The sequence below is a fragment of the Phyllobates terribilis genome, unplaced genomic scaffold, assembly GCF_046119375.1.
Source record: "Phyllobates terribilis strain yellow unplaced genomic scaffold, ASM4611937v1 Scaffold_2__4_contigs__length_985480577, whole genome shotgun sequence".
Lineage (NCBI taxonomy): Eukaryota > Metazoa > Chordata > Amphibia > Anura > Dendrobatidae > Phyllobates > Phyllobates terribilis.
The window spans coordinates 40,932,717-40,945,049 of record NW_027362762.1 but is presented as its reverse complement, the minus strand read 5'-3'; positions in this window follow the sequence as shown (position 1 = coordinate 40,945,049).

Genomic DNA, 12,333 nt, shown 5'->3' with positions numbered 1-12,333 from the left:
CTCGGCTGTGGGGGGCCTGTGCGCGCCTAGGCTCTTCTGCTGCTCTGCACGCCCATGCTCCTCAAAAGGGCCCATGGCCGTGCACATGACCCCTGCTCCCCTGGCCCAGACCGCTACTCTCCTGCGTGTCGCGCGCGCCCCTGCATTTTTAAAGGGCATGAGGCCAAAAATCTATGTACATAATTCTATTTTTCCCCTCTTTCCTGTGCTCATCAAGGGCCCACCAGGGATTTCCCCGGTACCCCTCCAGGCTAGCCGAACCTGGATGAAAATCTTATTGGCTACAGGTCTTACTGATATGGAAATCTGTATTCCAAGCAAAGCATCCATCTACAGAGGTGATTTGAACAAAAATGAAATTTTTTTTGGAATAAAAGTTAAAATTATAGTGATAGATAAAGTTTATTAAGATTACGTCATAGATAAAAATAAGATATAAAAGGAATATACAGGACCCTTATTAATATGGGAGAGGAATCTGACGTGTTGTTAAAGGGTGCAGCATTTATAACAAAATTCTGTCTCACAGCCATGGAGATTCTACGCACGTCCAAACTGAATAATTCAACAATCCAAGTAAAACATAAACTATTATTAGTTCTCAAGGATAATTCTATCGCAGGAGACTTGGAGTTGTCTTGTTTCTGTGAGAACATCTAATCTGTAGTACAATGTCTTACAGAACATTCTAACAATATCTGCAGGCTCAGCCTTGGTTTCATTTAGCTGAGACAAAACATGATTTTATAGAGCTGGTACGTAGCTGACATATCACAAGTAGTAAAAAATATTGGCAAAGTATACCCTCTCTCTGACAGTGTCCTATGTGCTTGCAGCAGCTAATGCTGAGTTGTGCCCCTATTAAACAAGATGACTAGCAAAAGGAAGTTACAGAACCTGACGAAGCCAACAGAGTGGGGAGGAGAAGGATCACACTGCTATAAAAAGGGAAAGTACGCCATTCCTGTTCACAAACGGCGCAGAGACAGCACAGAGACAATGCGGGCAAATTTCATAGTTCAACATGAAGTAATGCAAGTGCCATTTGTCATGGTTTCACCCCTCACTGTGTCTGGGATGCAGTTACTAACAGCTCAGGCGTCCAATCTTGTACAGGGGCGTGCTGGAGCTGTCAGTACTGTGATTGACAGCTCGACCATGCAATCTGGTACAGGGGCGTGCAATAGCTCAGTGTGGTGATTGACAGCTCGGCTGTCCAATCTGAGACTGGGAGGCACTGTCTTCAGGTGTTCAGTATCCCAGGTGACTGCCAGGCTACTTAACTGAGCTGTTTCCCCCAGATCTCTGCCAGACGTACATTCAGCTAGTGTGTGGTTTGTTCTCTGTTCCTTGAGCTCTGTTTATTGATCTTCTGTTGCCTGACCTTGGACCTTGTTCTGACCATTCGTCTGTTTAACCCCTTCTGCTCTGATCTGCTTTCCTCCTGGTATTCTGATCTGCGGAATGTTACCCTGACTACGCCTTTGCCTCTTCGTTCTGTTTATGACGTACCCTCCTGGCTTTGACTTCGGACTCCTTGACTATCCCGTCTCACGGCCTGGCCGTGAAAAGTGACTCAGCGTCACACCATTACATGGAAGTAAAGGGGCTGCCAACCCCATCAGCCATCAAACTCGGCACAGCTGCTGAGCTCAGTGCACAAATAGCCCACTTTCCTAAAAGTGGACAATCCCTTTAAAAAGGAGACAATTAACCATAGAAAGTGAGGACTGTGAAATCAAATAATCTCTTCTTTGTGTCCCTCTCATGATGCCTTAGATTTGGAGATCCCTTTATTATCATGGTGCATGGCAAGTATTGGCGTAAGTACAATGCAACCTTTTTTTTTTTGTGCAAATACAGAACACTATGACCTCCAGAAACAAAATACTTAGATTGTTATGTATTATCATGGTAATTTTAAGTCACTTTTCTAGCGTTCATTTTTTTCTAAAACAATAAATTTATAAAAATGTTGCACAGCGTATGCTGAATTTGTCGCAAAATTAAAACAATACAAGAACTTGTAAGTGGAGTGAAACAATCGCCTTCCGAAGGTCAGCTATTCAGACAGAAAAAAAGACAGATTTATTATGGATAAAAATATAGAGATGTAAAAAAAAAAATTTGTATTTCTGGGACTTTTGTTGGTGGAAATGTGGCACCCTGCTACCACAGGTACCACAGGACCCAAAAGGGTGCATGGACGGACTTCTCCACAAGAGGCCCTCATTACATAACAGATACCTCCACCCTTCCACGTCATACCACCAGAGGGAGCCTGTTAGGGATATATATACTGGAGGGTGGAGTTAGCTAGGCGGAGTGTGCTGGCACTAGAGATCAGTGAAGAGGCAGCACCTGTTGTGCTGCTGTGCTGAGGACAAGCCAGGGCCCAAAGCACGTGCTGTAGCCTGAGGGCCTAGAGTGTGGCCGGAGGCAAGGAGAGGAGAGAGGAGTTAAGGGGGCACAGGAGCACCTTAAGCTCACCCCAGGACACAAGCCGGACACCGGGTCTGCGCCTACAGGGTCCTCTACACCCAGTAGGGATAACCGGCATACCAGGAGGATTACAGACCCCTGGTCAACCTGAAGCTAGAATCATTAACTGAACTAGGAACCATGAAGGCCTCAGCGTCCAGGGATAGTGGTTGCCAGAGAAAAGTTCTACTACCAAGCCGACAGGTGAGAGAGTGAAACAACACAGAAGCTTGGCCTAGTTTCAGGCTGGCCAGGAGCTTTAGAGAGAGGAAGAAACGGATCAGGAGGTCCTATACCCGCTTCCTGGGGAGAGTCCAGAAGTGCACCCTTCCTACTGAGTACCCTGGACCATACCTGCCGTTACACCAGTAAAGGTACTGAAGCGAATCCCCTTTGTGCGTGTCCATCATTCCCCCTGACGTGGCCGGGCCACCTCTCACCTGCATCCCTTCCCTCAACCCTGCCCCGGGGACCCGCTCCGCCTGTGGGGAGCCGAAGCATCCCAGCTGCCATCCCATCACCCCCGGAGGTCTGCAGCAGCGCCGGTAACCATTACCGGAAACCACAAATGGCGTCACGAGACAAACTGTACACTAAAACCCCTTTTTAAAGAGAGACCCAGAGTACGGGCCCGGGAGCCGACTGCCGTGACCTCCCAAGAAGGTAAGGGCCCGGGTACCGAGTCCCCCATATCCCCCTGGGCGAGTCAGAAACAAAAAAAAACAAAAACAAATGATGAACATTATAAAGTATAAAAACAAAAAACAAAAGACAAAAGAGAATTGCTATTATAGGTCACATTGCCTTAAATACTGTATATAAGCTATACTAGAATATTTCAGCAAATAAAATGAAGCTTCCTAGGTCGTAAAAAACAAAATGCCTTTCAAAATATTGAACAAAATCTCCATATAAATATCCTTAAGCAGCTCAGTGTAAATAATGAGATATGTTTAATATCAAACCTCATGATAGTATCAAAGAGTGATTTTTTTTTTATCAGGCAAATGTAAGTTTAGAAATCTTTTCTAGCATGGTCATCTATGCCACCCAGGCTTGAACGAAAATTTATTTTACTTCTTAAAAAGTCACAGGTCAAAAATTTGGAACATGTCACAAATGAATGGTACTTTTTGTGCATACCAAATTAGACAAAAAAGCAGAGTAAAAAGATTATTAACTAATTAGTTTTAGTGGACTGTCTCTAAAGTTTTTTTTGGAAGGTGGCACTAATTTAGCTCATACTGAAATATCTAGAACATTGTCAATAAGCCAACTGGACGCCTCATGCTCTCCACAACGTACAAATGAAGCAATATTTTTCCCGGCACAGAAACTCTTTGAATTGTGTTTCTACTCCGGGATTACTGCTATTCACTGCTTAATACTCATATTAATATAGTTTACGTGAACCTGGTCGGGGTAAGGAGCTTCCGTAACTTTATTTGGCTTCTTCTCAGATGGTTACTCACGCTATTGTGGCACCCCAGGGGTCTGGTTTCCACAGTAATGTAATGTTATGTCTGAGAGCAGGTGGGAGGTCTCTTGGTCAGGAATCCTATGCATGCCACACCTCCTGCCCAGTCCTGGGAGGGGAAGAACTTCCCCTGTATAAACCTGGGGCTGAGGCAGGGTTAGAGAGTTGAGAGGGAGAGTTCAGCCAGGAGGGCTGACAGGGAGCTGTGGCTCCGGCTGGGCCCAGCTCCTGGGCCATGCCAGAAGTAGAGAAGAGAAGCAGCATAGGAAGAAACAACAGGAGCTCTGTGGGAGCAGTGTTACAAAGAGTCAGGGGCTGGCAGCTGCAGAGCTCGCCCTGACTGAGAAGATTTCTTACCGGACCCGGAGTCCGAGGCTGTGGGGACTAACTCCTACCCAGCAGCAGAATCCGTCAGGCAGGGGATTTCAGGTCCTCTGGCCAAGAAACCCGAAGGCACGGTCACACGCATGGGACCAGCACCGCCGTCGTGGAGCGGAAGCTACTAGAAGGCCCCGAGTCACCGGCCATACGGGTGAGCACCACACGGTACACTCAGGGACGTGGGCTACTTATACTAGCTTCTAGCAAGGTAGCCAGAAGAGTATCGTTAGTTTGGGAGGCCTACAACTCCGCCTGGCCAGGGGAGATCCCATCTGCTCAAGGACTGACCAGGCCCCAACCGCTAGCCAGTACTCCGGGAGGGTCTATCTTTGTCACCAGTAAAGACCCTGAACTACACCGCATCATCTCTGAGTGGTTCCTGCTACCCCCATCATCCACGTCGGCTGCCCTGAGGCCATACCCCTCCCGTTGGGGGTTATACCATCCACGCTGCACCATCCTTCCACCGGCCTCAGCGGTCTGCCCTGCAGCGGCAGCTCCATAGCTGCATTCAACGGGTGGCGTAGTCGTCCATCATCTACCGCTGATACAGCGCCACTTAGTCTGACTCCCTGGGCACGGACCGGATCACCGCCACGAGACTACAACCCTCAAGAGATCCGGCTCCGGGTAAGCTCCCGCGTGCGCAACGCAGCGCGGCACAGGCCCAGGGGCGCGTCACTATGAAATGAACTGGAAACTGAAATCCTGAGGGTTCTCGAAAGTTCCCACTTGTATTTTGCTTTGATTATAACTTCCAGATAGATTATTATGGAAAACTATTCTTGGATATGATTTTTACGATGACCCTTGTCGGAATGCCAAATATCATTTAATTTCACAAATGGAGGAGCACAGAGGAAACAAAGCAAACCGGAGCAACCCACGCGCCCCATGGTATCATGATACATACAAAAACAACTGTATAAAGTACAAACAAGTAGATAATTCACAAAAACATCAGTAAATACAGAAATGACAAGAAGTGTAAACCCTATCGTTGTATAAATGGTTTCTCGGTCAACGAGGATCACAGACGCTTCACCACCACTCCTGAATCTCTGTAGCGTTTTCTGAAATTCCGAAGAAGAGAAAATAAAAAGAAAAGGAGAAGAAAAAATTGAGAAAGAGGAAAAAAAAAAGAGAGAGGAAAAAAATAAGTCACAGTATTTTTTTTTGATTGTTGTAAGTCCAACCAATATAACCAGGTTTTAGGAAAACTGTCATGGTTGTTTTGAACTGTAGATGATAGGTCATTTATTAGAAGGACATCATTAATTTTAGAGAACCAAAGCACAAAGGTGGGAGGTTAAAGAGAACCTGTCATCACGATTTAATGTGTCAATGTAAAGGTACGGCCATAATGACCCTGTTATACTGATTTAATGGATACCTGTAGTGAAAAAAATCCATAGCCTGGTTCTTGTTTAATTCACCTTAGAAGTTTTGGTTCAGTAGCCTCTTCTTGCATCAGAGCGGGACTGTGGGTAGGATCTTCGGATTTGCTGTGGCCGCTCCGCATTTGTATGAGCCTCCTTTTTTAAATTTCATGTCTCAGAATTCTCCAGCAAAATGGCGCCTGAGACGGTGCATGCTCAGATTAACTTCTGGCGGTCTCCAGCAAAATGGCGCCGATGGCTATGCTTGCGCAGATTGAGATCTCGTCTCATTGACGAGCCAAGATCTCGATCTGCGCATGTGCCTCCATTTTGCTGGAGATTGTAAGGCTATTCTAAGCATGCGCCACCTCCGGCACCATTTTGCCGGGACGTGAATGTGTGCAAGCGCTGTCCGCGGCAAGGAGGGCGCTAGCGCGAAATTTAAAAGTGGAGAAATGCGGAGGGGCCACAGAAGAGCCGAAGATCCTTCCCACAGTCCCGCTCCGATGCACGAAGAGGATATTGCACCAAAACTTCGAAGGTGAATTAAATAAGAACCAGGCTACGTATTTTTTCACTACAGGTATCCATTTATTCAGTATAACAGGGCTATTATGAGTGACAGGTTCTCTTTAACCTTGTTTCTATAACAAAGGTATGCATGCTCTTGCAATCATGACCATAAAGCATAAAATTGAGCATTTATGGGCCAATAAAGGAAACTAGTAGTGAAGGAAAAGGATAAGAGCTGGACCATAATCAAGGATCAGGCTAGTGGTTTTACAGACTATTCTTTGAACATCTCTCCAAAATTAAGATAGTCTGTTACATGGGCAAAATATGTGGAGGAGAGTGCCTTCCTCTTCGCTGCATCTCCAGGGGCTCACCATTGGTGGAGTTGCTTACTTTTTGTGAATTAATCTTTAGTATGTAGTTGGTTCCCGCTTTGCTGCTATAACAACTCTGCTGGGAAGGCTTTAAACAAGATCCCCTGGTACTTCATCCATTATTCCCCGGTACAGGGATCTGGACTTACACCCCTAGGTTGAGTTCACAAAGCTGCTGGCCAGTGGAGCGGGCTGGCAGAGGATGGTCCAAAGGTTGAGTCTGTACCAAGAAGTCAGGAACAGGTACAAAACCATAAGGGAGTATAAAAGAGCTGACGTCAGAAACAGGAATCAAACTAGTAAAGCAGGAGCAGTGTAAGGGAGTGAACCAGGTTCAGGTTAAACCTTATAACTGGCAACTGGCAGCAAAAAGATAGGGATAATATAGTGTGAGTCCTGCTGAAGGTTCACAGTAATGAGCTAATGAGAAAGCCATGTTAAGGAATTACCCCCTAGCTCCCTGCCTAGAGAACTCCACGGGATACTAAACCGAAATAAACAATTGAGATGAAAAATTTACATTTGTCATTTACTTGCACAATAATTCTGCACGCAGAGATATTCTCCTACTTTCTTAAATATTCAGGTTTCAGGTTAATTATCCGTTTGGATTGACCGACAGCGCTGGAGATGTGCAAAAATAAAATTAATCATCAAAGCTACAAATTGCCAAATAATTCTGTACACAGTGTATTGTGTATGGGGTCATGAATTACTACCTAAAGGGAATGGACACTTTTAGGGTATGTGAACATGATGTACTTTACATGTCTACAAACCCCATGAGATTTCAGGAATAAGATGCTTCAGGACACACCAGCATCTTTTTGTACTGAAGTAACTCTTTTTACTTTTTTTTAGTAACTTTTTCTGACATATTGGGCCACCGTTTTTTTTTGTAAATTATAATAATACATAAACTAGTTAGCGGCTTCTAAGCAATAACCACCCGAAAAGAGGTCAGGTCACTTCTTTTAACCTATTTGTGTCTTTGGAAACCCGATGTGATTAAAAGAAGCTCTAAAGACTGAACATATGAACAGCAAGTTATTTTACATCGCAGTGTGAATGTACATTGTTAACTTTTTTAGCATTTATTTAGAACTTTTTTTCAAGTAGGTTACAGAGCAGATCCGCCTGAAATAGACCTTGTGTTCACATATCCTTAGTCTGACTTCTCAGTATTGGACGTGATCACTTACAGTGCTCAGGGCAGCAAGAATGCCAAATATGACACCAAATATGGCCGGGTCTCCACCGCGACCGGGACTGGCAGGTGAGGGGCCCCCCGATGCCAGCAAAATACTTCAGCTGGATGTGCGGCCTTGGACGCACATTCAGCTGAAGTGTATTGTGGCATAGAGAACCGTCGGGTCCGTGCCCTACAATACACGCTGCCGGCCAATCAGAGGCCAGCAGCTGACGTTGGCATGCACGTGACTGGGTGGGCATGGCAGTGATGTCATACGCTTCCGTCGCTTGCACGCTGAAGTCAGCTGCCAGCTTCAGAAGAGGACACCGCATGGCGGGGGAGCAGATGGGAGGTGAGTATTTATTTATTTTTTTTAAATACACGGTGGCCATACTACTACATGGAGGACTATGGGCTGTTCATTATACTATATGAAGGACTATGGGCTGTGCATTATATTATATGAAGGATATGTGCTGATACTAATATGGAAGTGCATTATACTATATGGAGGACTATGGGGGGAGCATTATATTAGATGAAGGACTATGGAATACATTATGCTATATGGAGGACTTTGGGCTGTGCATTATACTATATGTAGGACTATGGACTATGCATTATATATGGACATGCATGGGCTGTGCTTTACATTATATGGAGGACTATGGGGTGCATCATACTATATGGAGAACTATGGGATGCATTATACTATATGGAGGACTGTGAGGACGCATTATACTATATGGATGACTATGGGGAGTGCCGTATACTATATGGAGGACTATGGGGGGTGAATTATACTATATGGAGGACTATGGAGGTGCAATATACTATATGGAGGACTATGGGGGTACATTATACTATATGGATGACTATGGGGGTGCATTATACCATATGGAGGACTATGCGGAGTGCATTATATTATATGGAGGGCTATGAGGAGCGCATTATACTGTATGGAGGACTATGGGGAGTGCATTATACTATATGGAGGACTAAGGGGTACATTATACTATATGGAGGACCATGGGGGTGCATTATACTATTTGGAGGACTATGGGGTGCATTATACTACATGGAGGACTATGGGGTGCATTGTATTATATGGAGGAATATGGGGAGTGCATTATACTATATGGAGGATTATGGGGAGTGTATTATACTATATGGAGGACTATGGGGGTGCATGATGCTATATGGAAGACTACGGGGAGTGCATTATACTATACGGAGGACTATGGGGTGCATTATACTATATGAAGAACTATGGGGGTGCATTATACTATATGGCAGACCATGGGGGTGCATTATAGCATATGGAGGACTATGGGGTGGATTATACCATATGGAGGACTATGGGGGTGCATTATACCATATGGAGGACTATGGGGGTGGATTATACTATATGGAGGACTATAAGTTGTGCAGTATGCTATATGTGGGGACCATTATAATATTTGGTGGGCTATGAGGGAACCTTTATATTTTATGGATGGTTATTTGATGGCCATTATACTGTATGCAAGCAATTATACACTGTGAAGGATTGTGTGGGGTCCATCATACTATGCGGAGGGCTGTGTGGGGGCAATTATTCAGTGTTGTGAGGTTTGGGGCCATTATACTGTATGTAGGCCCGTTATACTGCATGAAGGACTGTGTGGGGGCCACAGTTGGGGATTATACTGTGTTGGGGTCATGCTTTGCTGGGGTAGTCAAGGGGGGAGGACAGTGGGTTCATCATATTGTGTGTGGAGGGTACTGTGGAGGAATTCACTCTGGAGGTATCATACTGTTTTTGTGGGACACTTTTGTTGTCATCATACTTCATTGGTGCAATGAAAGGGCAATCTAGGGGCTTCAATAGGAGAATTACTTTGAAAGGGCTGAAAATTTGGAACATATGCTCTTTCTACCTCACTCTCCTGCTCTCCCTCTCTTTAACATTCTCCCATCTCCTCTCCCTCTCTCACATCCTCTCTCTCTCTCTCACGTCTCCCTCTCTCGCTCTCTTTACCCTACTTCTCCCTCTCTCTTTCTATCCTACTCCCTCATCCTTTCCCTCTCTCTCTCCTTCTCTCACATCCTCTCCATCTTCTTATCTCACTTCTTCTCCCTCTCTCTTTCTCCCACCTCATCTCCCTATTTTTTCCTCTCACTTGCTATCCTTCTCTCACATGTGCTCCATCTCTCTTTCCTTCTCCCACCTATGCTTTATCTCTCTCTTTCCTTCCCCCACCTACACTCCATTTCTCTCTTTCCTTCCCCGACCTGCGCTCCATCTCTTTCTTTCCTTCTCCCACCTTTGCTCCATCTCTCTTTCCTTCTCACACCTGCGCTCCATCTCTCTCTTTCCTTCTCCCACCTGTGCTCCATCTCTCTCTTTCCTTCTCCTTCCTGTGCTCCATCTCCCTTTTTCCTTCTCCCACCTGTGCTCCATCTCTCTCTTTCCTTCTCCCACCTGCGCTCCATCTCTCTCTTTCCTTCTCCCACCTGAGCTCCATCTCTCTTTCCTTCTCCCACCTGCCCTCCATCTCTCTCTTTCCTTCTCCCACCTGCCCTCCATCTCTCTCTTTCCTTTTCCCACCTGCTCTCCATCTCTCTTTCCTTCTCCCACCTGAGCTCCATCTCTCTCTTTCCTTCTCCCACTTGCCCTCCATCTCTCTCTTTCCTTCTCCCACCTGCCCTCCATCTCTCTCTTTCCTTCTCCCACCTGCGCTTCATCTCTCTCTTCCCTTCTCCCACCTGTGCTCCATCTCTCTCTTTCCTTTTCCCACCTGTGCTCCATCTCTTTTTCCTTCTCCCACCTGCGCTCCATCTCTCTCTTTCCTTCTCCCACCTGTGCTCCATCTCTCTTTCCTTCTCCCACCTGTGCTCCATCTCTCTCTTTCCTTCTCCCACCTGCACTCCACCTCTATCTTTCCTTCTCCCACCTGCGCTCCATCTCTCTCTTTCCTTCTCCTACCTGCCCTTCATCTCTCTCTTTCCTTCTCCCACCTGCGCTCCATCTCTTTCTTTCCTTATCCCACCTGTGCTCCATCTCTCTCTTTCCATCTCTCATCTGTGCTCAATCTCTTTTTCCTTCTCCCACCTGCGCTCCATCTCTCTCTTTCCTTCTCCCACCTGTGCTCCATCTCTCTTTTTCCTTCTCCCACCTGTGCTCCATCTCTCTTTCCTTCTCCCACCTGCGCTCCATCTCTCTCTTTCCTTCCCCCACCTGCGCTCCATCTCTCTTTCCTTCTCCTACCTGCCCTTCATCTCTCTCTTTCCTTCTCCCACCTGCGCTCCATCTCTTTCTTTCCTTCTCCCACCTATGCTCCATCTCTCTCTTTCCTTCTCTCACCTGTGCTCCATCTCTCTTTCCTTCTCCCACCTGCGCTCCATCTCTCTCTTTCCTTCTCCCACCTGTGCTCCATCTCTCTTTTTCCTTCTCCCACCTGTGCTCCATCTCTCTTTCCTTCTCCCACCTGCGCTCCATCTCTCTCTTTCCTTCTCCCACTTGCCCTTCATCTCTCTCTTTCCTTCTCTCACCTGCCCTCCATCTCTACCTTTCCTTCTCCCACCTGCGCTCCATCTCTCTCTTTCCTTCTCCCACCTGTGCTCCATCTCTCTTTCCTTCTCGCACCTGTGCTCCATCTCTCTTTCCTTCTCCCACCTGTGCTCCATCTCTCTTTTTCCTTCTCCCACTTGTGCTCCATCTCTCTCTTTCCTTCTCCCACCTGTGTTCCATCTCTCTCTTTCCTTCTCCCACCTGTGTGCCATCTGTTTCTGCTTCTCCTCACTGTTATTGGCATTTCTCGTAATCCTGGTCCTACGCAGCTAATACCCTCTATTATTTCTCCTTCCTATCACTCAACCCAAAACCTCTGTAACCTAAAACCCATTCACTTAAACCCCACTCCACCTCCACCCGAACCTCATCACCAAGCTTATCCTTATAAACCATCTCTGATGGCCATCATTCAGTATTGAAAGCTGCATGCATGTGGAGGAGCAACTAAAGGGCTGGTTTTTGTGATGTATTCATGTACTGATGATGGTTATGGTTATACATTTTGGTGGTTCTGGTGCTGTTTTCCTGTTCTGTTGGTGGTTCTGGTGCTGTTTTCCTGTTCTGATGGTGGTTCTGGTGTGGTAATCCTATACTGATGGTGGTTCTGGTGCCGTATTCCTGTACTGATGTTGGTTTTGGTGATGTATTCATGTACTGATTTTGGTGCTGGTGATGTGTTCATGTACGTTTGGTGGTTCTGGTGCTGTTTTCCTTTACTGTTGGTGGTTCTGGTGGTATTTTCCTGTTCTGTTGATGGTTCTGGTACTGTATTCCTGCATTGATGGTGATTCTGGTGCTGCTTACTGTACTGATGATGGTTATGGTGCTTTATTTCTGTATTGATGGTGGTTCTTGTGCTGAATTCCTCCATAGGAGACAGTCAATTGTTCTATATACTGCAATACTGCCCATAAAGTACGTTCTGATGTGTGCAAGCGACAGAATGTAATCCTTCATTCCACGTGCTCATTGTTCAGTAT